We start from the raw sequence: 26,017 nt of genomic DNA on the forward strand, positions 1-26,017 counted from the left end.
GAGAATATTGTTTAGTATGAAGAAATCTTATTTCAGAAAGCATTGGACTGTTAAGCATACTTAACCCTGCTAGGCAATTCACACACCACTGCTACAGACTGCTATTTAATTATGACTATTACATCCCTTTGTATATATGACTCAGGAGGGATACACACAACCTTAGGGGCTGTCATCAGCTTGTGGTACTGCCACAAGAATCCTGTGTTAACAGGTTGTCTTTCTCACAGGGTGTATAACTGCAGGCTCATAACGCATTTAGGTGAAAGTTCAAGGAAGTGGCAGTGCTGAAGACAGGAGGCATGAATTACTCCCAAAAGTCAAAGATTTTTTTATCCTTAGAGACTTGGCATGCACAGTGTCTGGTGGAGATCTACACAGAGAGGAAACCAATGCAAAGAGCAGGCAGCACCTCAGACTCTGGTACAGAAAGGACCAGGGTAGTGAGACTCCAAGAGGAGCAGAAAGGGGATAGTCATGTCATGGCTAATCATAAGTCTTTAAGCAGCGTTGTGGTTTCAAACTAATTTTGGAAACCGACACCCCTCAAGGCACTATTCGGCTCAGTATGGACATGCTATTTTACTTGAACATCTTTACACCCTATCTTGTAATTACCTTGTAAGACACATCATTTTTGGAAGCTGCAGCTCTTGAAACTAGATCAGTATTTCATCCACCGAAGAATGATTATACTCCCTCACCTTACACTACTACTGTTTCTCAACTGTTATATGAAAACAATATTGAAGAGTGTTCATCTCCACATATCTGGATACAACTTTTGGACATCACATCTGGTTAGTGCAAGACATGTATTCTTGCACAATTGTTGCCTCCAGTGCTCTTCTTCCACAGAAGCTTGTCTAAAAGATGAGATGCCCAAGGGTATCAGGTAGGTAAATAGTGATGCCAAGACTTGAGTCCCACAGAATATTTTAGACATGGTAAATGGCCAGGTCAATGATATCCCATTAGGAAAACAGATTCATAATTGCCACTTGCACACTACTGTAGCTGTGTTTTCAGTTAACTGAACACCTGATCCTCAGAAGCTAAAGATAAAAGGGAGTACTTTGATGAACATACCTAACCTCTACTACAGTACAAAGCACAGAATTTCACATATCAAAATAGCCAAAACCCATGAACAGAAGAAATAATTATTTCCTTAAACATAAGTAAATAAGATTGTTGCCAAATTAAAAGTGGAAGTACTGAAAGAACTTCAGCTGAAGTGAGGTAAAGATCTCTATAGACTAATGCAAACTCGATCTTCATACTTTCTGCATTTTAGCTACAAAGTAAAGCCAGGTCTTAGTTACATTAAAAGAGATTGCTATATATTTTATGCCATGCATTAAGAATATTTTACACTGGAGAATTTAAACAGCATATTAAAAAGTACTGAAATCACTCATATCAATTGGCTATGGTATAATTGAGCTCTATAAAGATTATTGAAATACTTTTTCAACTATAAGAAGTAGTATAAATAATAAGGTGAAATAAATCTTCTTTCCACTTCCCACTCCTGAAGAAACAAACTTTTTAGCATTTGCCTCTGTCCTTTTGCCAGTCAAAAACATAAGGGCAAAGACACAAATTGTCTAAATCTATCTATAGGCCATATGAGTGATTTTTGTTAAAAGAAAGTAACAATATTTTTTCCACATTTGCACCTTCAAAATTCCCCCCTTCCTACTCATTCTTTACTAGAATTTGTTTCTTTGCATTTTCTCTTCAGGTAGATGTCCATGTGTAAGTACTACATTCAGTGAATACACTAGAAAGTTTGGGGGAGTTTAGGGCTTTGTTTGTTTGTTTGGTTGGTTAGTTTTAGTTTTTTGCTTGGTTTGGTGGTGGTGGCTTTCATGCTATCTAAAAAGAACATGATCCAGATTAAGACCTGACAGGAACTTGATATGTCAACCTATACACCATTAGATGTCTTCCTTGTGAGGTTGACAAGGCTGTGCTGGTTGTGACCATGCGCTAGATGTGACCATGTGCTAGATGTGACCATGGGCTTTACTCTCTGAGAGACAGATTCATCCTTTCACTTCAGTGATGGCAAGGGCACTCAGTGACCTGACATATTGTGGTGCCAATGTATTTCCATAAATGACCCAAGTATCAACACTGTAAAACAATTATACCAGACACACTCACACACAATAACAGAGATTCTTTACACCCACAAATAAAATGTCATAGTGGCCCTTAGAATTCAATACACCTAATATGCTGCTGCAATCCAATTTATTTCATTTACAAGCCAATATATTACTAAATTTATAACTAATCTGTCATGCACATGAATCAATACGAATCATGAAAACACACATACATAACACACTTCACTATAATTGAATTCCGTGCTCTCTAGCCTCTCATTACTCTGCCACAAACTGCTTGAAATAAATACCTCTTATTACTTTCAAAGTACAAATGCCGTCAGGGACACCAGGCCAGTGCTACACAAGTTTCAAGCATATATATAATCCAGGATCAACTTCCAGAAAGACTATGAAACCTGGAAAACCCAACTGCAATTTGCAAACTGTGTAAGGGATTTCTCCATCTATCCTGGCATATCATTTGTTTTCCATTGAGAAACTGAACAAACATTGATCATTTAGGCCGAAACAGTTTCCAGTCCTTAAGGTCTAGAGGAACATGGGGACTTGCATGGTTGAAGTTTAGTCACCATGGGCCACACCTGACTCATGTCCATGTGAATGGGTTCAGTACCTTTTAGTACGTATTATATGTAGATCAATAATATTACTCCTATCAGGTTATCTACGAATATCTTGGCTAGGAAAAAAAGATGTTCCTAAAACGGTCTCCATCACAGGTTGGGAGTACATCTATCAACAAGTCAGGCATTTTGGTCAGATGAAAAGAGTTCAGAGCAACTTCTCAGTATAAAGTTTGACATTTCTGCAATTGCTAACTGAGGCTATATATCAGAGTGGGATTTTAGGGATGGCTGTAGATTTATTGAGAGTAGAAACTGCTCAGTTCTCATTAACAGTAACTCCCATTTGAATAAAAGTGCTTAATTATGATTGGCCTTTCATTGGAATTGTAACAAAAAAAGAAAAGCAGCCAGAATGTAACAACTCCTCTCTTTGTTTCAACAATTAGAAGCTTTAGCCCACTGAATATAACCACAAGAGTGTAGAAGCCAGGGCTCAAAAGGCATGAAGTTCAGCCAGTCACCCCAAGGTGAGATGAGTTGTCTTTTCTGACAACTGTTGCTTCAACTGAGTTCAGTGTTGTAAGTTCAACATACTCTCTGGGGTAAGTACACCAGTGCTTCACTCTTTAAAACTTGATACCTCTTTTGCTGCAAGTTAAATGTGGGCATAATTTTTACTGTACACTTTTTTCCACCTTCTTTCTTATACACACAGGACAGGCTGGGGACAGTTGAAAGAAACTCCTATTCCCTTTGAGGATATATTGTGCACTCAGATGAACCATCTGGGAAGGACATCTCATCTCAGAAGTGTAATATATGTGCTAGCAATTGAGAATTACACTGTTGTTATCTTCTGTTTTATTTTTGGAAGAACCTAGCTACTACATACACGACAGACATTTCCATGCATCTTGTATATTCATTCTTTTTATCAAGTCTTATTGAAGCTTTTCTTTTAATTACAGTTTCAGCAGTCAGTTCTGTTGTATTTATTTATGGCATTAAAAAATGTAAACTGTGCTTAAAAATCAGAGATATCAAAGCTCCTTCTGACAGGCTTACATGTAGCAAAGTTGTTCAGAAAACGATTACACTGCATTTAAGTGTTTGTGGTTCAAAGCTGATGAACAACACTAGATTGACAAGTGTGGAAATTGAATTTCTCTATCTAAAACCAGATACAGAGCAAGCAGCAGCAGCGTAGGCTTCTTCAACGATGCTCAGGCTACGTGCTACACATATGATTTTGCCTTGGGCTGTAACATGACATGTTTGAGCTCAGCACACACTTTGGCCCCAGTCCTTGCACTTCTTCTTGGTTGCTTTTGGGTACATCCCTTCTCTGTTTTTGCAGCTTCTCCTACCCCAGAGCAGGAGTCAGTAGAAGAGATTAGACCTATTCACCCTGATTTCATATATTAAATCCCAATTATTAATTTACTTTTTCTTGCAAGTGCTCTGCTGATGGGCTTGAGGAATAACATCTTGCCTCATTCCTGTGAAGTTCATTACCCCAGCCTGACATTCTGACTATCATTTATCAAGCCTATTCTGGCTGCTGTTCTCTGTATTCTCTGAAAGTAAGAGGCAGTATCTTCTTATCTGCTACTTTCAAAGGCACCCAAAGGCTATCCCAAATATTTTCGCTATCCTGTGATGCAATTTCAGCATCTCTTAGGAGACTTGGGTATTTCATGTGGCTGCCAGAGTTGTCCCATTTTCTGGGGAAGGATCCATGAAAACCTGCCCAAAGCAGCTTCCTTATTTACCGTCAGGTCTTATTTTTGTATAAACTGCCATGATGACCATTCAGGAAGAAAACAATATTCAGAGAGCATCCCTAACTACATTTCCCTAATGGTCTAGTAATACTAATAGCAATAACACAGAAACTTGGAGAGAGAAAAATTCCATTTGCTGTAGGTTTTTTAGATATTCACATCTTTGATGTAGCATCCTTTTCTGATAGTATTCTAAGATATTTTTGGCAGATTCGACTGCATTTAGAGGAAAACTTCTAAGCTGTATCCTGCATCCATCTAAACTGAGTATATCTAAAAGGTCCTTCAGATCAGCACACACAATATTGGAATAAAATGGAAAAGATAACTGATCTGCTACCAAACAGGCTGGGAGATCTGGGAACGACTCTTGTAAATTCATCATTCTGTAAAGGCAGCTATCCCTGATCAAAATATATTTCTATCATCATCAAGAATTATTAGGTCTTTCTAAGTATGTTCTTAGAACCATTGTGTCTATTTTCTATCCCATTCATTTGTATCTGAATGCTGTCTGACTTACTTACACAAATCCCAAGCCAAACGACTCCTATGATGACAGATTTGTTGCTTCGAACGGACCTCTAGAGGCCTTCAGTCCAGCCTCCTGTATGTCTCACCAATGTGTCCAGCAGTAGACCAGATCAGCTATTACTTTGCCCAGCCCAATCCTAAAATCCTCCATGGGTGAGATATCACCACCTCTCTGGATGATCTCTTCCAGTACTGCACTACCCTTCTAGTGAAGGGCTTTCTCTTTTTCTTTCCTAATGTACAACCCGAATCTGTCGAGATTTAATTCACGGCCACATACTTAGAAATATGCCAAAGAGTGTCCCAGTGCCAAAACCTCAGACTGTTTCTGGTTTTTATACAATAGCAGGCCATTTTAAAATAAGAATGTTTTCTTTTCTTTTGTTATCTACACAAGGAGTCAAGGTGCCTAACAGTAGCTATAGCCAAAGTGAAAAGTCTAATCTCTGATGTAATTTATGGCTTAAAAACTGACGATAAGGAGGCTGCAGCCCTTCAAAAATTGATTGCGTATCTGTGAGAGAAAGTAGCACGTCATTTATCCTTGTTCACATCAATAAATGCAGGGTTAGTTACACAATTTAGCCTCAAATTCCAACGTGTTCACTCATCATGGTTATGGCAGTAGTAGTTTTGGGGTATATTAGAACATATCTGATCACATTACTTTGAAGTTTCCATTTTAACCCTGTGAAACAACTACATATTCATTTTGCTTAGCTACCTAACCCCTTTGCTCACTGCAGCAAGCAGTGGAGAGCAGAGGGAGTTTTAATGCAATAAAGTTGACTGAGTGAATCAGAACAGGATAAAGTGATTCACAGGATTCAGGAGGGGGATTTCATGCATTTGTGACCCTGGCAGACCTAACAGAACTTGCAGTGGGGCTGTATTTGCATGAAAAGCCTCTTAGGCAGATCCAGAGGTAAGCTGTAGAGATCAGAAGTTAATCAAGTGAGGTGTCTGACTGAGAGCAATGTAGAATTGAACCACTAAGATTGTTCTGGACAGGAGACATAAACAAGACATTAGGGCATTTTAATTTATTTATTTATTTTGTCTCATGCAAAGAAAGCTTTCCTGCAGTCTCTGCAAATATAGCATCACTGAGCTTGGTTTGGCCAAACACAGGCATTTGCAGTTTACCCTGCTTAAATTATCTTTGAAATGTCAAATGGATATTATATTCTTCAGCCCTGAGATATTGAAAGATATCTCAGCACAGCAACAAAGAGTCAGGAGAATCCACGTGCTAAGGTCACAGGTGAAAACTCTCATATCTGGCTGTAGATCTGGAGCTGCAATCTTTGGACTGCCTGCCTTTAATATAGTAGACTCATGATTAGCTGTGCTATCTGTACAGTTGACAGAATTCCCTCCACAGCCCAAAGTAAACTCCTGAGTTGCAGAAAAGAACCCAACAAACCAGTCCCAAAGTGGAAAATAACTGCTTAGTTTAGAATAGCTATAGCTCAGACACCTACGAAAGGAAAATTTGGTGTCTTGATCCTTGTATTAAATAATCTACTTTTGTAAAGAGGTTTTGGTTTTTTTTTTTTTTAATTTAAAGCATAGAAGTGATTATTAAAATTACCTCATTCATATTTGGCTTAAACATTTTTACATGTTTTATGTTACCTTCTTTTGTGAACAATTATTACAATGTGGAATGACATATCATGTTCAATTAAAGTGACTACAAGAGCCACTGCAACGTGTTCATTATTTTTTCTCTTTCTTGTGCTGGTAAATGTTCCTGTTTTTTCCCAAACCATTGTCTTTACTTTGTCAATATTTGTCACAAAAAAAATGAGTTTCAAATAGCTCTGAACTTGCTATGGAAAATGGAACATAATGCTTGTCTTTCATGCCAAAAATAGCCAGCTTAAAAAGCAAAGAGTAGCATCTAATGGAAATGAAAATCCAAATGCAAAGCTGCTCAGAATATCTTTCACCAGACTCATACAGCTCAGCTTTAAAAAAAAAATCAACAAAGTTAGAAACCCAAAATCCCACATTCTACATAATATATCTTTCTTAATCACAGAATCACAGACTGGTTTGTGGTGGAAAGGACCTTAACATCATCCAGTTCCAACCCCCCTCCATGGGCAGGGATGCTTCACAGTAGACCATGTCAAGCAAGGCTCTGTCCAACCTGGCCTTGAACACTGCTAGGAATGGAGCATTTACCACTTCTTTGGGCAATCTGTGTCAGTGCCTCACCACCCTCACAGTAAAGAACTTCTTCCTTATATCTAACCTGGACTTCCCCTGTTTGAGTTTAAACCCATAAACAAGACAAGAAATTTCTAATCTCTCTTGACTGAAAGTTCATCCCAGGGGATCCAAGTTGCTCATACTACCACATGAAGAAATCACTAGACAAACATCCCTCTATCCAGAGTAGCAATTTGGGAATTAGATATGCTAACTTCTTTTTGTTGGACGTACCCTTGGTCCTTGTCTCACCTTCAGTCTTCCTATCTCTGAAATAAAACTATTTGTGAGCTTTGTAATGAATAACTGCAAATTGATTTTTAAAATCTTATATCAAACCTCGGCAAATTATTATTAATATTACTGATGAACCTGAGGAAATAGAGCCTTGAGTGACATGGTCTGGTGTGAGGCATCCCTGCCCATGGCAGGGGGTTGGAACTCATCTTTCATCTTGCCTTGAAACATAAAAGGCAAAAGAGGACAGAAAATTTTCAGGCCTAATATTTAGCTGGATGATGTAGAGATCAGCAGAAAGCATTTTATCCAGCAGTAATTTAAGCAAAGTCAGAGTGCACTAGAAGAAAAGGTAAATGTGATATAAAGGTGACAATCTGTAAGAGTACTGTCACGTATTGAGACTGATATGAGGCATTGGCAAGGTAAAGAGGAGTTGGAATACAAATGTGACATACTGTGCCAAAGTTTCAATGTATTTAAGATTTTAGCTCCATAAAGATTTATCACCCAGCACTATGGGTCCTATTATAGAATCAAGAAGCATGGGTTCTCCTACATTACTCCTGAAAACATCATATAACTTCATTTTCTCCTTTGGGTCACTTTTCGACAACGATAAAAGGCAATAACTAACCAAAATCAGTTTTTGTGGTTGTTTTCTGACTTCTAGTAACAGAATAGCCTTGTCAGAGTTTCCCAACCAATAATTAGAACTACTGTTTTTAATCACTTGGCACAATGGTAAAATGATTCCCAAGAGTTGTGCCTTTCTGGGTTGTAAGACATAAAGTGACTATAATGCTTATTAGAGCAAAGAATTTGACCCAGAAAATTAGGACATAAAATCTGATATTAACAATATTAAAACTATTAATTGATACAACTGTTATTAAATTAAAAAAGAAAATAAAAGTAATCTTTTGGATATGGTTCTTTCAGAGAGATTGGGATAACTGTGTTTCAGTCTGCATTTTTTCTTGAGTTTTGATGAAAAGAGAAAGTATCTCCAGAGGATAATCCCAATTTTTAGAGAGAACAGAACTCCTTTTGTTGTGCCTTCCTCTTTCAAAAACCTAGAAATGGAACATAGGATTATTAGGCTCCCATATGAGGCTTCTCCATTATGTTCCTAAACATAGATTGATCTTGAAAACCAACAAACTTAAATTTACTGCACTAATGCAACAGAAGACATCTGGTCTTTGAAGCACACATGATTTCAAAAATAGCATTTCTTCTCAGTGTATGCAGACTTAAGAAACAGCTATTAATAATCACCATCAAATTTCATCAATATTGAGATTTCTTTTCTCCCCAGCCATGTCAAAATGTGGAATCCAGCCTGAACAAATAGCAATTAATCTCTCACATAAAACACCTCCAGTCTTCATCGTCATGTGTCCTTCGTGAGACTCGGCATCAATTAGGAGCATAAGGCTGGAGAAATTGCTAGTGTCATCAAATGTAGACCCAATTATTGCAGATAACTGCCTCATAGGACCCTGTTGACAACTCTTCACATTCTGTCTCAAGGCACTGAGACTCTTTTCTGCTCTGATCAGAGGCTGTCCTAGAATTTTATTCCTCCAGAGTTTGAAAGCTTTTTCTGAATTTCCAGCTTACACACTTATTCTGAGGCTGATGTTCCTAGGTCTGCATTGGCCTATAGCTAGAGGACTGCGTTTTATTAGATGGGGTAGTTCACTAAGGATCGGAATAGCTGGAGTTGAATTACTACAGAATTACAGAATCGCAGAATGGTTTGGGTTGGAAGGGACCTTAAAGTTCATCCAGTTTCAACCCCCTGCCACGGGCAGGGACACCTTCCACTAGAGCAGCTTGCTCCAAGCCCCTGTGTCCAACCTGGCCTTGAGCACTGCCAGGGATGGGGCAGCCACAGCTTCTCTGGGCACCCTGTGCCAGTGCCTCAACACCCTCACAGGGAAGAACTTCTTGTATCTAATCTCAACCTCTGCTCTGTCACTTTAAAGCCATTCCCTTTTTCCTATGCCTACATGCACTTGTAAAAAGTCTCTTTCTAGCTTTCTTGTCAGGCCCTGTAGGTATTGTAAAACTGCTATAATGAGCTAAGCACAGCAAGATCCCTCCCAACATGCAATTCTGACATGAATCTCTGGTTCTTGATTTACCATTCCCTTACTTGTCTTTCTTTGCAGGAGCAGATCCCTGATCCTTTGAAGATCCTGGGCAATATGTGACCAGCTGTTTCTCATCCCCTTTCCACAGTTAATTTTCAAGCACTCCATGTGCAACAGCAAACACCCAGTTCAGCGTGCCAGCCTCTAGGACATGCTGAATAGTGCGTCAAAAACCTAAAGAAAACATGGTCAAGACTCTCATGACAACAACCACTTTTGGTCACTGTTCCATACAGTGAGAGAGGGGGAGTTAAAAGAAAAGCATCATCTTTCAAGTCAAGATGTGTCTCTCCAGGAGTATCTGCTACCCTCTTCTACCTGCCTCTGGAGCAGAAGGTAGTAATGAAGGAGTAGGGATACTTGAAGCCAAGCAGCTAAGAGAATAAAAGAACTAAATATGAAAGGAAAACAGTGTACTTGTACTTCCCCCAAGCACAGCTTCCCAAAGGGCTTCCTTTGTCTCCATTCCTTTCTATGGTATTTAAATTGTTAAAGGTATACATATGCCTTAATTAAGAGGTCTTCCTCAGTTCAGGTAAAAAGAACTTGAGCTGTCCATAGTGATAGTCCTTTATTTAATACCCTTATGTCGGTCTGTTGTCCATGGTGGTTTATCAGAGCAATGGGTATCTGGGGATGTAGGAGAGGTCTGAATACCATGAGCTATAGAAAACAAACAAAATATCATATTAAAGTGGCTGAGTTCTGAATTAGGTTGATTTCTTTTAGAAACAGAAAACAGACATCTTTTCAGTCTTGGCTTTCTATGTGCTAATGCAGTGGCTGAGAAGATAATTGTAAAGAAGCAATTTTATCAAGTTAAGGAAAGATTACACTGGAATAGCAGTTTTTAGTAATAAGTACATTGAGGGATTTGGTTTAGTTCTACCTGGTTTATTGTAGCAGGAGCAAATTTAAATAATATTGTTAGGGCAGTGTCAAACAAACAAAACAATATTTGACAAGCAACATGATATTCTATTTTACTACGTGAAAAAATCCCAGTTTGCTCTGTGGATGTGGCAGCATCATGTAAGGGCAAGGCTCTTCCTCTGGGATTCACTGTAGCCTTTGAGGGAGGTATAGTTTATCAGGAAAGGAACATGGGGAATGAGAGTGTGGCTTCCTTTCAAAGACAAACTATTTGATTGGGGTTTTTTTCTGGACAGGTTCTGGTTCAATTGCGGTTATGGCAGGTTACTTCTTCTGTTATACATATTATTATATGTCCTTCTTCTTATTCCTTATGTGTTCTTCATTTTATTGGGGCTGAGCTCTGAGGCCTTGAGTTGTGCCCTAAGCCCATGGCAGAATGACATAAAAAAGCTCAGAGTTACATTGCCTTGTGGTCTAACACTGAACCATTCTTCTCTTCTGAAGGCTGCATTGTCAGGTGAACCTTAAACAAGTTAAATTATCTCATAGGTGTGAAACTGAAACTCTGTTCAAATCTTCTTACCAAATTACTAAGTTACTGGTAGATCAAGACCATGGTACTTGGAGCACTGTGTACATTTCTGTTGTTCTCAACATAAGAAGGACATGGAGCTGTTGCAGCAAGTCCAGAGGAAGCCATGAGGATGCTCAGGGGCTGGAGCACCTCTCATATGAAGACAGGCTGAGAACATTGGGGCTGTTCAGCCTGGAGAAGAGAAGCTGCGTGGAGACCTCAGAGCAGCTTCCAGTGTCTGAAGGGGGCCTACAAGAATGTTGGAGAGGGACTCTTCATCAGGGTAAATGCTCCATCTCTGGCAGTGTTCAAGTCCAGGTTGGAATGAGTCTTGGGTGACGTGGTCTCCTGTGAGATGTCCCTGCCCATGGCAAGGGGTTGGAACTGGGTGATCTTAAGGTCCTTTCAAATCCAAACCATTCTATAATGCTATGGTGAAACTTTTCTTTCTCTGCTTCAGATTACGGTTTTTACTTTCGACTTCACGAGAAGCAGTTGGAATTATCACTTATTTTTCTCATTCATTTTGAGCAGAAACTTCATCTGGAGGAAGGAGGAAAAATGATACTATTATCAAAACTTTAGATTTGGAGAAAAACATACTTGAAAAACAAATAGTCATAGAATTTTGGAGAAAGCCTGCATGTGACTTTTTGGAAATAGATTACAAAAGTACTACAGAGGATCTGACATTCTTAACACTAAAAATATTACTAGAATCTAATCCTGCAAGATGCTGAGTCTATGGGAACACGCAACATTTGGCAGCTCTCAGGAAGCTCTCAATAACTCTTTGATTCAGCCTTAAAGTGCTGTGATCCTGAGTTGCCCATTAAAGATGCACTAAATGTTTCCACTAAGGGAAGTCCCAATTATGTAGTTTTATATAGAAAAATGGGAAGTTAATGAATGAAAATGTAACAGCTCTGACGCTGCTGAAGTACTGAGCTGTCATCCTCATAACTTTCCCAGGGAGATAAATATGCTCTTTCCAGCTTCTCAGAAGTTATTACTGCATCTGATTTACAGGCAGTATAGAGAGGGGGGAAATTAGTTGCAACATTTTTAGGTTTTTCATAATGAAAATTTTAAAAGCTTTTTTTAAAATGAACAGCAGGGAAATACCGTATTTTTATTAAAGAAGAAAACACGGATTATATAAACTGGTTTGTATCTAATAAAATAGTCAGAAAATTCATGAATTCAAAAGCATTCTTAATTTCAGCTCAAAATTCTGAGGTTCACAGCTCTCCTGAAGAGCAATCTAAAACCCATATCTTTTAGCTCTTCCGTTTGGAAAAGGGACCAAGATGCACTGGAGGGGTCTAAAAGTCCAGGGTGAACTTTAGATGAATTTTTAGTGGAGTATGTGCAATCCCTACCCTGTTTTAGTTATCTCTATTACAGTGAGAAGATTCCCCTTCTGGAGACTCCCGTCTGATTCAGTTGTCTACTGAAGAACTTGTTTAGGTTAGAATCCCAACTTTTATGCTACTAGAGTGTATTAGATTAATGCTAGTCCTGCAGTTTTTGCCACCTGTCTCTCTGCTTGTTTCCTTCTATTTTTGTATTATAGAATCATAGAATAGTCAGGGTTGGAAAGGACCTTAAGATCATCCAGTTCCAACCCCCTGCCATGGGCAGGAACACCTCACACTAAACCATGGCACCCAAGGCCTCATCCAACCTGGCCTTGAACACCGCCAAGGATGGAGCATTCACAACTTCCCTGGGCAACCCATTCCAGTGCCTCACCACCCTCTCAGTAAAGAATTTCTTCCTTACATCCAATCTAAACTTCCCCTGTTTCAGTTTGAACCCGTTACCCCTTGTCCTGTCACTATAGTCCCTGATGAAGAGTCCCTCCCCAGCATCCTTGTAGGCCCCCTTCAGATACTGGAAGGCTGCTCTGAGGTCTCCACGCAGCCTTCTCTTCTCCAGGCTCAACAACCCCAACTTTCTCAGCCTGTCTCCATACTGGAGGTGCTCCAGTCCCTGCTCATCCTCGTGGCCTCCTCTGGACTTGTTCCAACAGTTCCATGTCCTTTTTATGTTGAGGACACCAGAACTGCACACAATGCTGCAAGTGAGGTCTCCCGAGAGCAGAGTAGAGGGGCAGGATCACCTCCTTCGACCTGCTGGTCACGCTCCTCTTGATGCAGCCCAGGATACGGTTGCTTTCTGGGCTGCGAGCGCACACTGCAGCCGGCTCATGTTCATTTTCTCATCGACCAACACCCCCAAGTCCTTCTCTGCAGGGCTGCTCTGAATCTCTTCTCTGCCCAACCTGTAGCTGTGCCTGGGATTGCTCCGACCCAGGTGTAGGACCTTGCACTTGGCATGGTTAAACTTCATCAGGTTGGCATCAGCCCACCTCACAAGCGTGTCGAGGTCCCTCTGGATGGCATCCCTTCCCTCTGGCGTATCAACCGAACCACACAGCTTGGTGTCATCAGCAGACTTGCTGAGGGCGCACTCCTAATATCAGACATATTCCTAATATCAGATGTATAGGGCGTATTCCTAATATCAGACACATAAATGCTGCCCTGCTCCCCTCTACAGCTTTTTGCTATTAGGATGATAGCAGCTGGCAGCTTCCACTGAGATCAGAGCCTGGTTTTGATACATAGGCTGCAGATACGCTGTCTAAAAGGCAACTTCAGCCCTAAGGGCTGTCCTGTGCAAATACAGCAAGGAAGGATGGATGAAAAAATGACCATGGGAGGACACCTGAATTTGACATAATCCTCAACCTGTCTTTATTGAGAATCAAACCCAAGTTTCTTGCTTTGAAACCCTGCATGTAACCAAATAAATCTTCGCATCTGTCCATGTCCACATTTTAGGGTCATCTTGAAAAAGTGGCTGTAGTGATGCAGATGAATGCAAAGCCATAATGACAGGCAAGAAGCAACTCATTAGGCCCCAAGCAGATAAAATCTGTACCCATCACAGCAGGTAAATTGTCAATGTTGTGTTTTAATGTAGGTATCTGCAATATAGGTTTGTCTCACCCCTTGTGTGAATGTCAGCTCAGGCTCCTGGTACACATGGAGAGGGAGTCCACAAAGACAGTGGTTGAAATTAATCTCATCTTAAAAGTTTATCGTGTTTGCTGGGATGAGTCTCATTCTTATTTCTGTTGACTCTACTGACTATAGCATCTATTGCCTGTTAACTATAATGAGAACCTAAACTCTCAGCTCATACAGAGATGGCTGAATTGTGTACTTCCAAAATAGAGCTGAAGAACCCATTTTTAGTTCTTTTATGTGGGGCCAAGCTGCACTTTACAGAAGACCTTAGTATTTTCATCCATATGAGCTCCAGTCACCTAATTGCATGTTGTTTCATCTTATGAAGAAACTCAGTGATTTCACCTTCCTCATTTAGAAATTTCCCTCCCACCCCAGGTTCTCAGGTCACTTGATAGCTGACAGCTTTATGCCCTTCTACTTTCTCTGGGGGAGTGATAGGTGGGGAACAGGGAGAAGAGGGAAAGGGGATATGTAGGGAAAGGAGGCTGTTTTGTCCCATGTTTTGCAGAGAATCCAAATCAGAGAATGGAAGTGTTCATTTATTTTAACATCTAGAGCTCCTGAAATATTACAGCTGTGTTCCACAGTGACCTGTTTGCAATACTCGTTTCTCCAGAGATGGAGAAACATCTCTGCTGCTGGGTCTGCTCTCTTCATCAACAAAGCTGGAAAATTAAAACAGGCACAATTAAAACACTGTCTTTGTCTTTCCAATTATCACATTTTAGACATCCAGTCTTGGCATATAGAGGGACAAATAATTACCAGTACCTAAAGCAGGCAAGTGTGTTCAGCATCCTAGGGTTCGGTAAGTAGCAAAACCAGCATCCTTGGCAGGGAAATGCTTATGAATCAGATCATACTCTTGAAACACATAATGTATCTTTCACACCATCATTCTTTGAAGTATCTTCTTTGACAAAGAGATCAGAAAGAGATCAAAAAGGAAATCTCAGTGAAAGAGGATAAACTAGAGTGGTTTTCAGAAGGAAAGAAACAACATTACTGCTTGCTGCTGTACATAGCAAAGCCCTTACAAATAAAACAAACCAGATCAAAACAGGGGGAAAAACCCCAAAATCATAACTAGTCTTCAGTTCATATCCTCTTTTAAAGGGTATCTGCTGATGATGCTAATATGCAACAAGCTTTGAATCCTAACAGGCAGAGTAGGTTAACTGAATGTAAATTCAGGTTTGTGTTTTTCCTTCCTAAAGAAAAGCTTAAAACTACCTACCTGAGACATTTTGCCTTGCAGCTATGTCTGGGTATTACCAGCAATTACGTAAACCCCAGAAACCATTCAAGCAATGGCAGATATATTAAAAGACTTAATTGTTTACATCAAGGCTTTTTACAGCAAAGATTAATGTGAAAAAGAATCTGGCTATTCACTGGAGAAACTGATAGCTTTTGTAATAGATGAGATAACGCATTGACCTTGGACATAAGAGTGAGATGAACATATAGCAATAAGCTTTTGTTGGGGAAAGACTACAAGATTCCTGTAAATGGACTCACAAACACGGGTTTATGAAAGGCAGGTCTTGCTTGACTAGCCTTATCTCCTTCCATGATAAATTGACCAGTCATGGTCCTGCATCCATGGTACTGTTTGCTGGCTAAACACCTGACTGGATGGCCTGCCCCAGAGAGTGGTAGTGAATGGAGTTAAATCCAGTTGGTGGCCAGCCAGAAGTGGTCTTCCCCAGGGTTCAGTGTTGGGACCAGTTCTGTTTAATATCTTTATCAGTGATCTGGACAAAAGGATCAAGTGCACCCTCAGTAAGTTTGCAGATGACTCCAAGTTGGGTGGGAGAGTTGATCTGTTGGAGGGTAGAAAGGCTGCATAGGGAGATCTGGATAGGCTGTATCAATGGGCTGAGGATAACTCTATGAGGTCCAGCAAGGCAAAGTGCTGGGTCCTGCACTTAGGTCACAACCCCATGCAATGCTACAGGATTAGGGAAGAGTGGCTGAAAGCTCCTCAGTGGAAAAGACCCTGAGGGTGTTGGTGTGGCCAGCAGAAAAAGGGCAGTGATGATCCCTTGTACTTAGCACTGGTGAGGCCACAGCTCAAATCCTGTGCTCAGTTTCAGGCCACTCGCTACAAGAGAGATGGAGGTGCTGGTGCTCGGCCAGAGAAGGGCAATGGAGCTGGCGCTGGGCCTGGAGCACAGGAGTGGTGGGGAATGGCTGAGGGACCTGGGGGGTTCAGTCTGGAGAAGAGAAGGCTCAGGGGGGACCTTATCGCTCTCTACAGCTGCCTGAAAGGAGGTTGTAGTGAGGTGGGGTCAGTCTCTTCTCCCAAGTGACAAGTGATAGGACAAGAGGAAATAGCCTCATGTTGCACCATGTTAAGTTGTATATTAGGAACAATTTCTTCCCTGGAAGGGTTGTCAGGCATTGGAATAGGCTGCTCAGGGAAAAGGTTGAGTGACCATTCCTGGAGGTATTTAAAAGATGTGTAGATGTGACACTCGGGGATATGGTTTATTGGTGGACTTGAAAGTGCTCGGTTATACTCGTGATCTTAAGGGTCTTTTCCAACATAAACAATTCTGTGATTCTACAAACACAGGTTTGGAAAGGTCCAGCCAACCACGCGGTCTGAGACTTAACTACTGAAACAGCCAGGCAATCCCAGCTATTCAATTAAGGAGCTGTTTTCCCTGGCCCAAAGACAGTTTCTATCTGAAACCTAAGGACTGTGCATGGGTACTTCTTTAACAGCAGTGGATGTATATACCTTTCAAGAAAGAGAAGACCCTGTGGGAATACAGCATAATAAGTAATACCTCTTAGCAGGGTGGAACTAAGACATTAATTGTTACCTCCAATGGTGTGTAACGCAGCAGAGACCCAGATGCTAAATCATAGAATCATAGAATCATAGAATAGTTAGGGTTGGAAAGGACCTTGAGATCATCTAGTTCCAACCCCCCTGCCATGGGCAGGGACACCCCACACTAAACCATGTCACCCAAGGCCTCATCCAACATGGCCTTGAACACCGCCAAGGATGGAGCATTCACAACCTCCCTGGGCAACCCATTCCAGTGCCTCACCACCCTCTCAGTAAAGAATTTCTTCCTTAGATCCAATCTAAACTTCCCCTGTTTCAGTTTGAACCCGTTACCCCTTGTCCTGTCACTACAGTCCCTGATGAAGAGTCCCTGCCCAGCACCCTTGTAGGCCCCCTTCAGACACTGGAAGCTGCTCTGAGGTCTCCACGCAGCCTTCTCTTCTCCAGGCTGAACAGCCCCAACTTTCTCAGCCTGTCTCCATACAGGAGGTGCTCCAGCCCCTGCTCATCCTCGTGGCCTCCTCTGGACTTGTTCCAACAGTTCCATGTCCTTTTTATGTTGAGGACACCAGAACTGCACACAATGCTCCAAGCGAGGTCTCCCGAGAGCAGAGTAGAGGGGCAGGATCACCTCCTTCGACCTGCTGGTCACGCTCCTCTTGATGCAGCCCAGGATACGGTTGCTTTCTGGGCTGCGAGCGCACACTGCAGCCGGCTCATGTTCATTTTCTCATTGACCAACACCCCCAAGTCCTTCTCTGCAGGGCTGCTCTGAATCTCTTCTCTGCCCAACCTGTAGCTGTGCCTGGGAGAAGACATATGTTTTCTCTGATTAATTAGATCTGCTCCCTAAAAGAAATAAACTCTGTTTCTTAACATTGTATTAAAGATGCTAATGCATCTTGCACAACTATGAGAAGTGATCTGCTTTGAGATGAAGCTTGCTGCATACTTCCTTGGTCCCTGTTGTTGCTGTTCAGTTCTTTATTATTGGGATGATTTATTGTTTGTTACTAAAGCTCTTTCTGTTAAGAACCTTCAGCCTCCACTGTGGGTAATGCTTTGTAACTGATTGATTTTGGAATTTCCTCAAATTAAAGCAAAAAGAGAAAATGCATCAAAGCCAAAATTAACATTTCCATACTTGATTACCTAATGGTTGACGTGTGGAGCCGCAATTCTTCAGATGGGTCTCCAAGAGTGGAACTGTATTGAAATAGGTCCATATAGACACAACATATTATTGAATAAGGTATTTCCAGGCAGAATCTCCCAGCAAAAGCAGAACTGGCTATCAAGGGAAATGACTGGGATTAGACAATTTTTCTTCACAGCCCATTTTGGGATTCACCTGTTATTAGTTCTGACAAACCCCTTTTCTCCCCAGCTCCCGGGAAATTCAAAATGAGAGGCTGCTGCTTTGTTTGGTACATTCAGGGAATTGTACCCTTCGAAGCCACATTAAGTGCTCATACATAATGTTGAGCAAAAAAATGAGAAAGCAAATGAGCTGGTCCTCGAGAGAGTGTTGCAGATCTTATTTTTTCCATTCATTGATGATAGCTACAGATAGCCACACACAGTCTGTGTTGGTGGATACCTAAGAGGGCTGTGCCACTTGTCGAGTACTTACAGTTATAGATACTATTTAGGCTGTATGACTGTAGCTTCCTTAACCAATAGAGATTCTGTCGACTTTGCCTTTGATTCAATGGGAATAGAACTGGGAATCCAGTCTGATTCAAAGAGCCAAGTGTCAAAATTTCCAGGGCTAACTAAACTGGTTGCCTAAGGGTATGTTTGCAGTGTAAAGCTGTTGTCTGGGGCCTTACAATTGCCACATTTCATGCCTGCACAAGGATGGTTTGTGAGTAAGCAGCAGCCTCCACTTTGCCCTGATATTCCTGCAAAGAAAGCCAAAGCACGTAGACCATAGGAAAGCCACAGTATACAGTATTTTTCAATCAGCAAAATCATAGGGCCAGGATTGTGGCCCATATAGTATATGCCCCGCAGCCTAGCAAGAGTTTTGGCTGCTACACCAATTGCTTAGCAGTGAGAAATGGAACGCAAGAAACACGGAGTAGAGAGCCAGCCTTGCCACAAGTTTCTGTGAGAGCTTGGAGAATTCATTGACTATTTTAATCCAGCTCGAAAAGGATGGACTCAGATCTCATCCTCCCCTCTCCTTGTTTGGCAAACCTTTTAGGCTAGCAATTATGGTTTTGTACTGGTCCAGTACATGGGTATATAGAGCCTACCATGTCACTGAAGTTAGTTCTGCTCTTGCATATATCTGCTTTACAAGTTTGGTGAGGTTTTATTGTGAGACATTAGATGCTTCAAGAAAGATTTCTCTCATCTGCCTCAAGTGGTGTACAAATTAACCTGAGAAAGTTATTAACATTTCTAGACTATGGGATGGTGAAAGATAAATATAAGAAGGTTCTATAGAAAAAGGGGGGCAAAGCAGGTGAATAGAATTTCATTAATAATAGTAGGGGTTTTTTGGAGGAAAAAAAGGAAATATTTGCAGTGAAACGGTCTTTACCCCTATTTTTCATTTAGCTGTGCATGGATTTCTTGACCCATTCACACATGAAATAGTTGGATGTACACACATTTATTTAGCCAGTGACTACAGTATGTAGTTTCTTCTCAGAGGGGGCAATGGAATGGATTATATAGTGGGAAAGTGGGTCCTTTAAGATTTTTCCTTCTTAGCCTAATAGACACTTTGAATAATTGGGAGTTTCAATTCAGTTTTTCAGATTTTATTTTCAGATCCTTCAGATTTTGAAGGCTGAGTGGAAATCTCAGAGCAGCTTCCAGTGCCTGAAGGGGGCCAACAAGGATGCTGGAGAGGGACTTTTCATCAGGGACTGTAGCGATAGGACAAGGGGTGATGGGTTCAAACTTAAACATGGGAGAGGCACTGGAAGAGGCTGCCCAAGTAAGTTGTGAATGCTTCATCCCTGGCAGTGTTCAAGGCCAGGTTGAATGAGGCTTGGAGCAACCTGGTCTAGTGGAAGTTGTCCCTGCCCATGGCAGGGGGTTGGAAATGGATGACCTTAAGATCCTTTCCAACCCAAACCATTCTGTTATTCTATGTTTCTGTGATTCTATAATTCTATGATCCAGGGACCGAACTAAGTGTATAAATGCAGTAAGAGCCTTTTGATTTCAGAAGACTGCTGAGGTGCAACCATACAGACACCCTCTCAGAAGCTTTCAGCAGTCTAGAGGTGCATAGAGAGACGTGGGAATAGACCATGTCATGGGAGCATCTTAAACCATTCCGTAAAAGTAAGTAATTTCCAGCAGCTGTGTGGAAAGACATGGGTTTGAGTGCTTATGTGGCCTCGGGCACAGATATCTTCAGTGGATTCTCCCAGCTGACATCACCAATTTTAAATTCAGATTGAAGTGGATTGTATTGAAGCAAAAATACTTTCCCACCTGTGTCTCTTGGGCAATGCCATTGGCTTGCTTAAATCTCCTTCAGGCTCCCAGGAAGAAAATGTTTCTCAGTTTCATAAATCCTGAAGTTTCCTCGTATGACATTAAACTCCTGAAAGCGTCACTGGAAATCTCTATACATAGGTGTTTCCATTACACACAGTTCTCGGTACTGTTTTCTGCTTCTTCACGTTACGGTTAAAATCTTTCTGACAAATCTGTTAGTTCCAGTCTCCCCAGAGGGGATCAGTCCTGGAGCCATACTTAGTGCAACAGCAGGAGGGAGAAGAAAATGCCTTTTCTCCCTTTCTGTAGGATATTGTGAGGAGACGTGATTGGTTTGGGGAGATGTCAAAGGAATGCAAAGCCATAGAACAAACATTGCAAGGATCCGGGGGTGTCATTTGTTTAGGGTCAACCTATACTCAACCTATACATCTATCTGACAGATGTTTAGCAATGCTTGTTACTCTTGAAATCACCTAAGGATAAGGGACTGTCTTAACACTCCTGGGAGTAGACCATGCCTTCCAAAGCCTCATTACCCATCCTATTATAAACTATCTCTAATTTTAAATCAGGTGTATGAGTTCATTCCTGGAAAGTGTGTGCATTGCTTTCTACCTATGATGTTGAAAATGGAGCAGTTTTCTCTTTTCTCTTCTCTCTATGGTATCTTCTGCAAATATGACTAATTACACTGTCCATGTTATTATTGAATTTTTATTTCTAAAAAGACCTTTGATTTTTATCCTGCTAAGCACACACGGCGTTAGTCTGTGATGCTCCATAATCCCATTGTAGGTACATTCACCTTTCTTTACATAGCCTCTTCTGCTTTGTCATAACCATTTGTCACACCTTAATTTGCCATGGCAGAACACATTGGGGTGTCTCTGAATGCTTTTCAAATTATGTGATAAAGCTTGGCTTGTCCCTCTTAGGATTTGCTTTGAGATTTGAGCTTCAAGAACATCCCTGTTCACCAATGGTTCTGTACGAAGCAGAAATTACTGTTTCTTTTGCATGATCCTTCTTTGGACTCAGATGTGAGCCCTGACTTCAGCCAACTGAGACGGGAGCTTGAAGGCAGTGTCTGTGTCTGCCTCAGGAGAGACACTGGAAGTAAGTTATGATTTACTCTCTTTTTTACTCTGCTGTATCTCATAGGTTGAAGCTACAGAGAACATCCCCAACTTGGTGCAATTTGTGCAATCAGGAAGATATTTGCAGCCGTGAGAGATGTTGAAGCCACTGCCTTCTTGTCCACTCTTATCTTTTCTTACTAGAAAACTACATTCTCACAATTTTCTTGATAAAAATAAACCCAAATAAATCATTTAATGAGAGATTTTCAAATCTTTCAGGGAAATACGGTTTTTGTTTCATTGGTTTGGTTGGTTGGGTTTTTTTATGGGGCTTCTTTGCACTGGATTGAATTGCCATTTGGAATTAAACTCAGCTGGAGGTTAGGAAAAGGTTACCCAGGTGTCCTTTATGATTAATAAAGCTACAAAAGGTAACACATAAAACATGGCATCACTAACCACTGGAGACATCTGGGGCTTTTATCTGCACTGTAATGAAATACTTAACCAGTGAATATACGCGATACTTGGAAAAGTGACCTTTGCTCAGCAACAGGATTTTTGTTCTCGCTTCTCTAGAAAAGAAAGAAAAAAAACAAGCTGCATAGAATCAGGCAATGTTTGTGGTTTTATTAAAACTTCTTCAGTTGTTTCTTAAGATCTAATGCAATCTTGGTGAAATACGTAAGAGCGACAGCTCCAAACACTGATGGCTGTGAAAGCACTTCCATTGCACAGTTTATGTTCTTCTATGGCAGTTTCCCATGACTACTCAGGTGTTCTTTCCCTGTTTTGGGGATATTGGTGTAGGTGATGTAGAAGAGTCCAGAGTGACAAGTCCACTGTGTGGTATCTTTTCTGATTCAAGCAATAATCCAATACCTTAGGAGTCTCCAGCTTGTAAAAACAGTCTTGGTCTTAATCTTTTTTTCTCCCTAAAGGGTGCCTTTTTTTCCTTATAAACCTCTAGTTCTCTTAAGAGAGGCATGATCCTGACCTTAGGCAGCAATGATTATTCTTTACCTAAATATATGTGCCTCTAAACAGCAACAGAAACATGACAAATGAGTATCAGTTGAAACCATAACCCCCAGCCTCCCTGGGATACACCAACCTTCTTAATGATAAAAGCCACAACCATTCTAATCCTGAGAGGGTTGAAGATAAATGACTGTCTAATGTTGCTATTTTGATCTATAGGACAATACTGTGTTTCTATTGAGAGTGCTTATATAAAGCCGGCTAAAACCCATAGGCTGTGTTTTTTGCAGGTAAATTCACTTGATTTCCCTAGTAGATAAAAGCAGAAATAGGTTTTTAAATCACTGCTTTCCCCAGGCTCAACCAGGACTTTTATTTTCTTTCTCCTTTTTGTTTCTTTTTTCTTTTCTTTATTTTCCATTTTCTTTAAATAAAAGGCCAATGTTGGAACATTGTTGGAACAATAGATATTGTCCCATAATTGGAACAATATCTGGAAAGTAGTATTACAAACTTCACAGCATTCTTTCAAACTACCCTTGACAGCCATGTAAAAAGCTCTGAAGGCCAAAGATGTTCTTTAAGGTCAACAAAATATCGTAGCAGGCAAAAAAAAGACACATGCAAAAAGATAGATTTTAATGGAGCTCAGAGATGGAATTACAGTAATATTTCCAGTATTTCCAGTAATATTGCCATTTTTTCCTTTAGCTTTCAAACTGCATCGTCACACTCTGAGATGTAATATCATTATATCGTATAAAGATTGTATTTTATACTTTAATTAACCCGGACAACTCATTTCTGTCTGATGCAAGCTTTTTTGGTGGCTGGGATAGTGTCAATAAAAAGAAGGTTCTGATCTTGAACAGAGAATCATGACGTTAATCAGACACTTCTGTTGTGGTTTAACCCCAGCAGCAACTAAGACCCATACAGCCACTTGCTCACTCACCACTGGTGGGATGGGGAGAGGATCAGAAGAGTAAAAGTGGGAAAACTTGTCGTTGAGATAAAGACAGTTTAATAAGTAAAGGAAAAGATGCACACAAGCAAAGCAAAACAAGGAATTCATTCACCACTTCCCCTGGTTAGGATAGCAGGGCTCCATCACACCTAACGGTGACTCGGGGAGACAAACGCCATCACTCTGAATGTTCCCCTGTTCCTCCTTCTTCCCCCAGCTTTATAAGCTGCTTATGATGTTACATGGTTGACCACTTGTTTGCCAGCTTTGGGGAAGAGAAGCATGACAACAAAACTATCTTCTGTCTAGGTACAATAGCGGCAAGTTGTAGCAGCCCAACTTTCGGTAGGTTTTCTTGAAGTGAAATAATTTAGCCTCTGATATTGGAATAGCCAATTTTGAAGAGTTTAGAATCCAGATTAGCATCATTGAGAGCACAACAGGACACAGACTGCTGAGAAGAAGCATACTTCTTGTCAGGCCCTGGGAAAACCTACAGCACAGAGGAAACAAGTACAGTCTCTGAGCTACTGTTCCCAAGTTCCCAGAAACTGGGAAATGCCACAAACCCAACACAGTGAGGATGTGTGGCATTTGGGATCCTGCAACTGGCTTTTCACTGAAGGCACTGCATGTCCCAGGAAACAGATTTAAAGAGGCAGAACAAAGGAGAAGAATACCACAAGACAAGGGGTGATGATTTCAAACTGAAACAGGGGAAATTCAGGTTAGATTTAAGGCAGAAGTTCTTTACTGTGAGGGTGGTGAGGCACTGGAACAGGCTGACCAGAGAAGTAGTGAATGCTCCATCCCTGGCAGTGTTCAAGGCCAGGTTGAATAGAGTCTTGGCTGACATGGTCTAGTGTGAGCCATTCCTGCCCATGGCAGGGGGTTGGAACTAGATGATCTTAAGGTCCTTTCCAACCCAAACCATTCTATATTCTATGTTTCTATATTGTCACAGTAGCATGCATCACATTTTTCTTGTGAACTGAAGTTTTAGTGCCCTACCCTCCCGTTTCACTTCTCACTCACGTCTCTCCACCAATTTTCTGATCCTTGCTCACTTGGGGTCAATTTGTCCTGTAGAGTTCTGCCTCAAACACTGGAACTTTATGACATCTTGCCATGTTATCCCTCTATGAAGCTCACATGTCAAGATTTGTTAAGCAGTAGAACTGACAAGGACTTTAACAGTTGTGCCCAGTTTTGTGGTAGGTCTCATCTCAGGGATTTTATACATTTTCTCTAAATTCAAAGGGGAAAAATATAAAGAAAAAGTTTTCTTTACAAAACTTCATTTCATAAAACTACTGTAGCACAGCATTGGTTACATATAACGCAAAAGAAAACCTGTGAGCTTAAACTAGTAATGTTCATAGGGCAAATTAGGTCTTCATTATACATAAACAAGATAGATACACTAAAGGACTTTTACCAACACCGCTGAGGACTTTTGTGGCTTACCAACTAAATTACCTCTCTCTCTCCTGATCTCATAACCCACTCCAGGGGTTTACTTCACATCCAATCATCCCTTAAGACCTGCTGACATGGCCCAGCCAGTTCCTCTGGTTTATTTGTTTTTATATCATACTTATTGGCTGTGATAGAGACCAATAAGAGACCATTCTCTCTCTCTCCACCTCCTGCCTCCATGTAACTTGTAATTGAGTTGTGGTTGGGGTACATTACCTCTCCAAAGGTATATGGAAATGTTTTCTCTGGCTGGTGATCTGGGAGATTTTATTGTCATGATTACCATCCTGCTTTTCTATTCTTAGCTCCAGTTCTTGATTTTAGTGCCTGCCGTATCTCAAGAGGTTTTACAGAGACAGAAGTAATTTTGTGGAGAAGGATGTGAGAGTTTCCGTGTGGTACAAAGTATGGTCAAGTGAATAAGAAACCAGGGTATGAATCAAACCAAGAGGAACATTATTATTAACGGCAGAGGCTTTGGGTCCTGGGAGACAGACTATATCTTATAATGCCACTGCTCAGTGTAGGGGGCCAAAATGTCAAATATCACAGTTCTTTGCGGAGATCTATGTTTAACAATATGTGGGAGGGACCGCTGACAGCAAGAGACCAAAGTGTTTCTCAGTTCTTCTTTAACATGTTTTGGCCCTCTAGTTATGAAGGGGTTTACTGGGAGATTGAATGCAATCCCCAAGTCCTTTAATATCAACACAGTCTGAGTCCAAACCAAACATTCCATAAATCAGCAACAGGCCTTTACTCCTGATCAAGTGAGGATTTAATGAGATCAGAAGCCAGTGCCAGGATTGCTTCCCTTGGCCGCATGTAAGGAGAAAGCTTTGCTCCCAAAATGAGCATCTGTGTTCTTTGGTTGGACAGATCAAATCACTAATTATACTATTATGAGCTTGGGGGAAATCCAGGGGAGAATGTGAAGATGGAAGAAGTTTCAGTGCTGTGGATAGAGTGGTGGAAGGGAAAAAGAGTGACTGTTGAATAATACTCTTCTCTACAGAGATGACTTCTGAAACCTTTCCAAAACTCCTCCACACTCCAAACCTCACAGGATCATAGAATCAGAGAATGGTTTGGGTTGGAAAGG

The sequence above is a fragment of the Psittacula echo genome (assembly GCF_963264785.1).
Source record: "Psittacula echo genome assembly, chromosome: 2".
Classification (NCBI taxonomy): Eukaryota; Metazoa; Chordata; class Aves; order Psittaciformes; family Psittacidae; genus Psittacula; species Psittacula echo.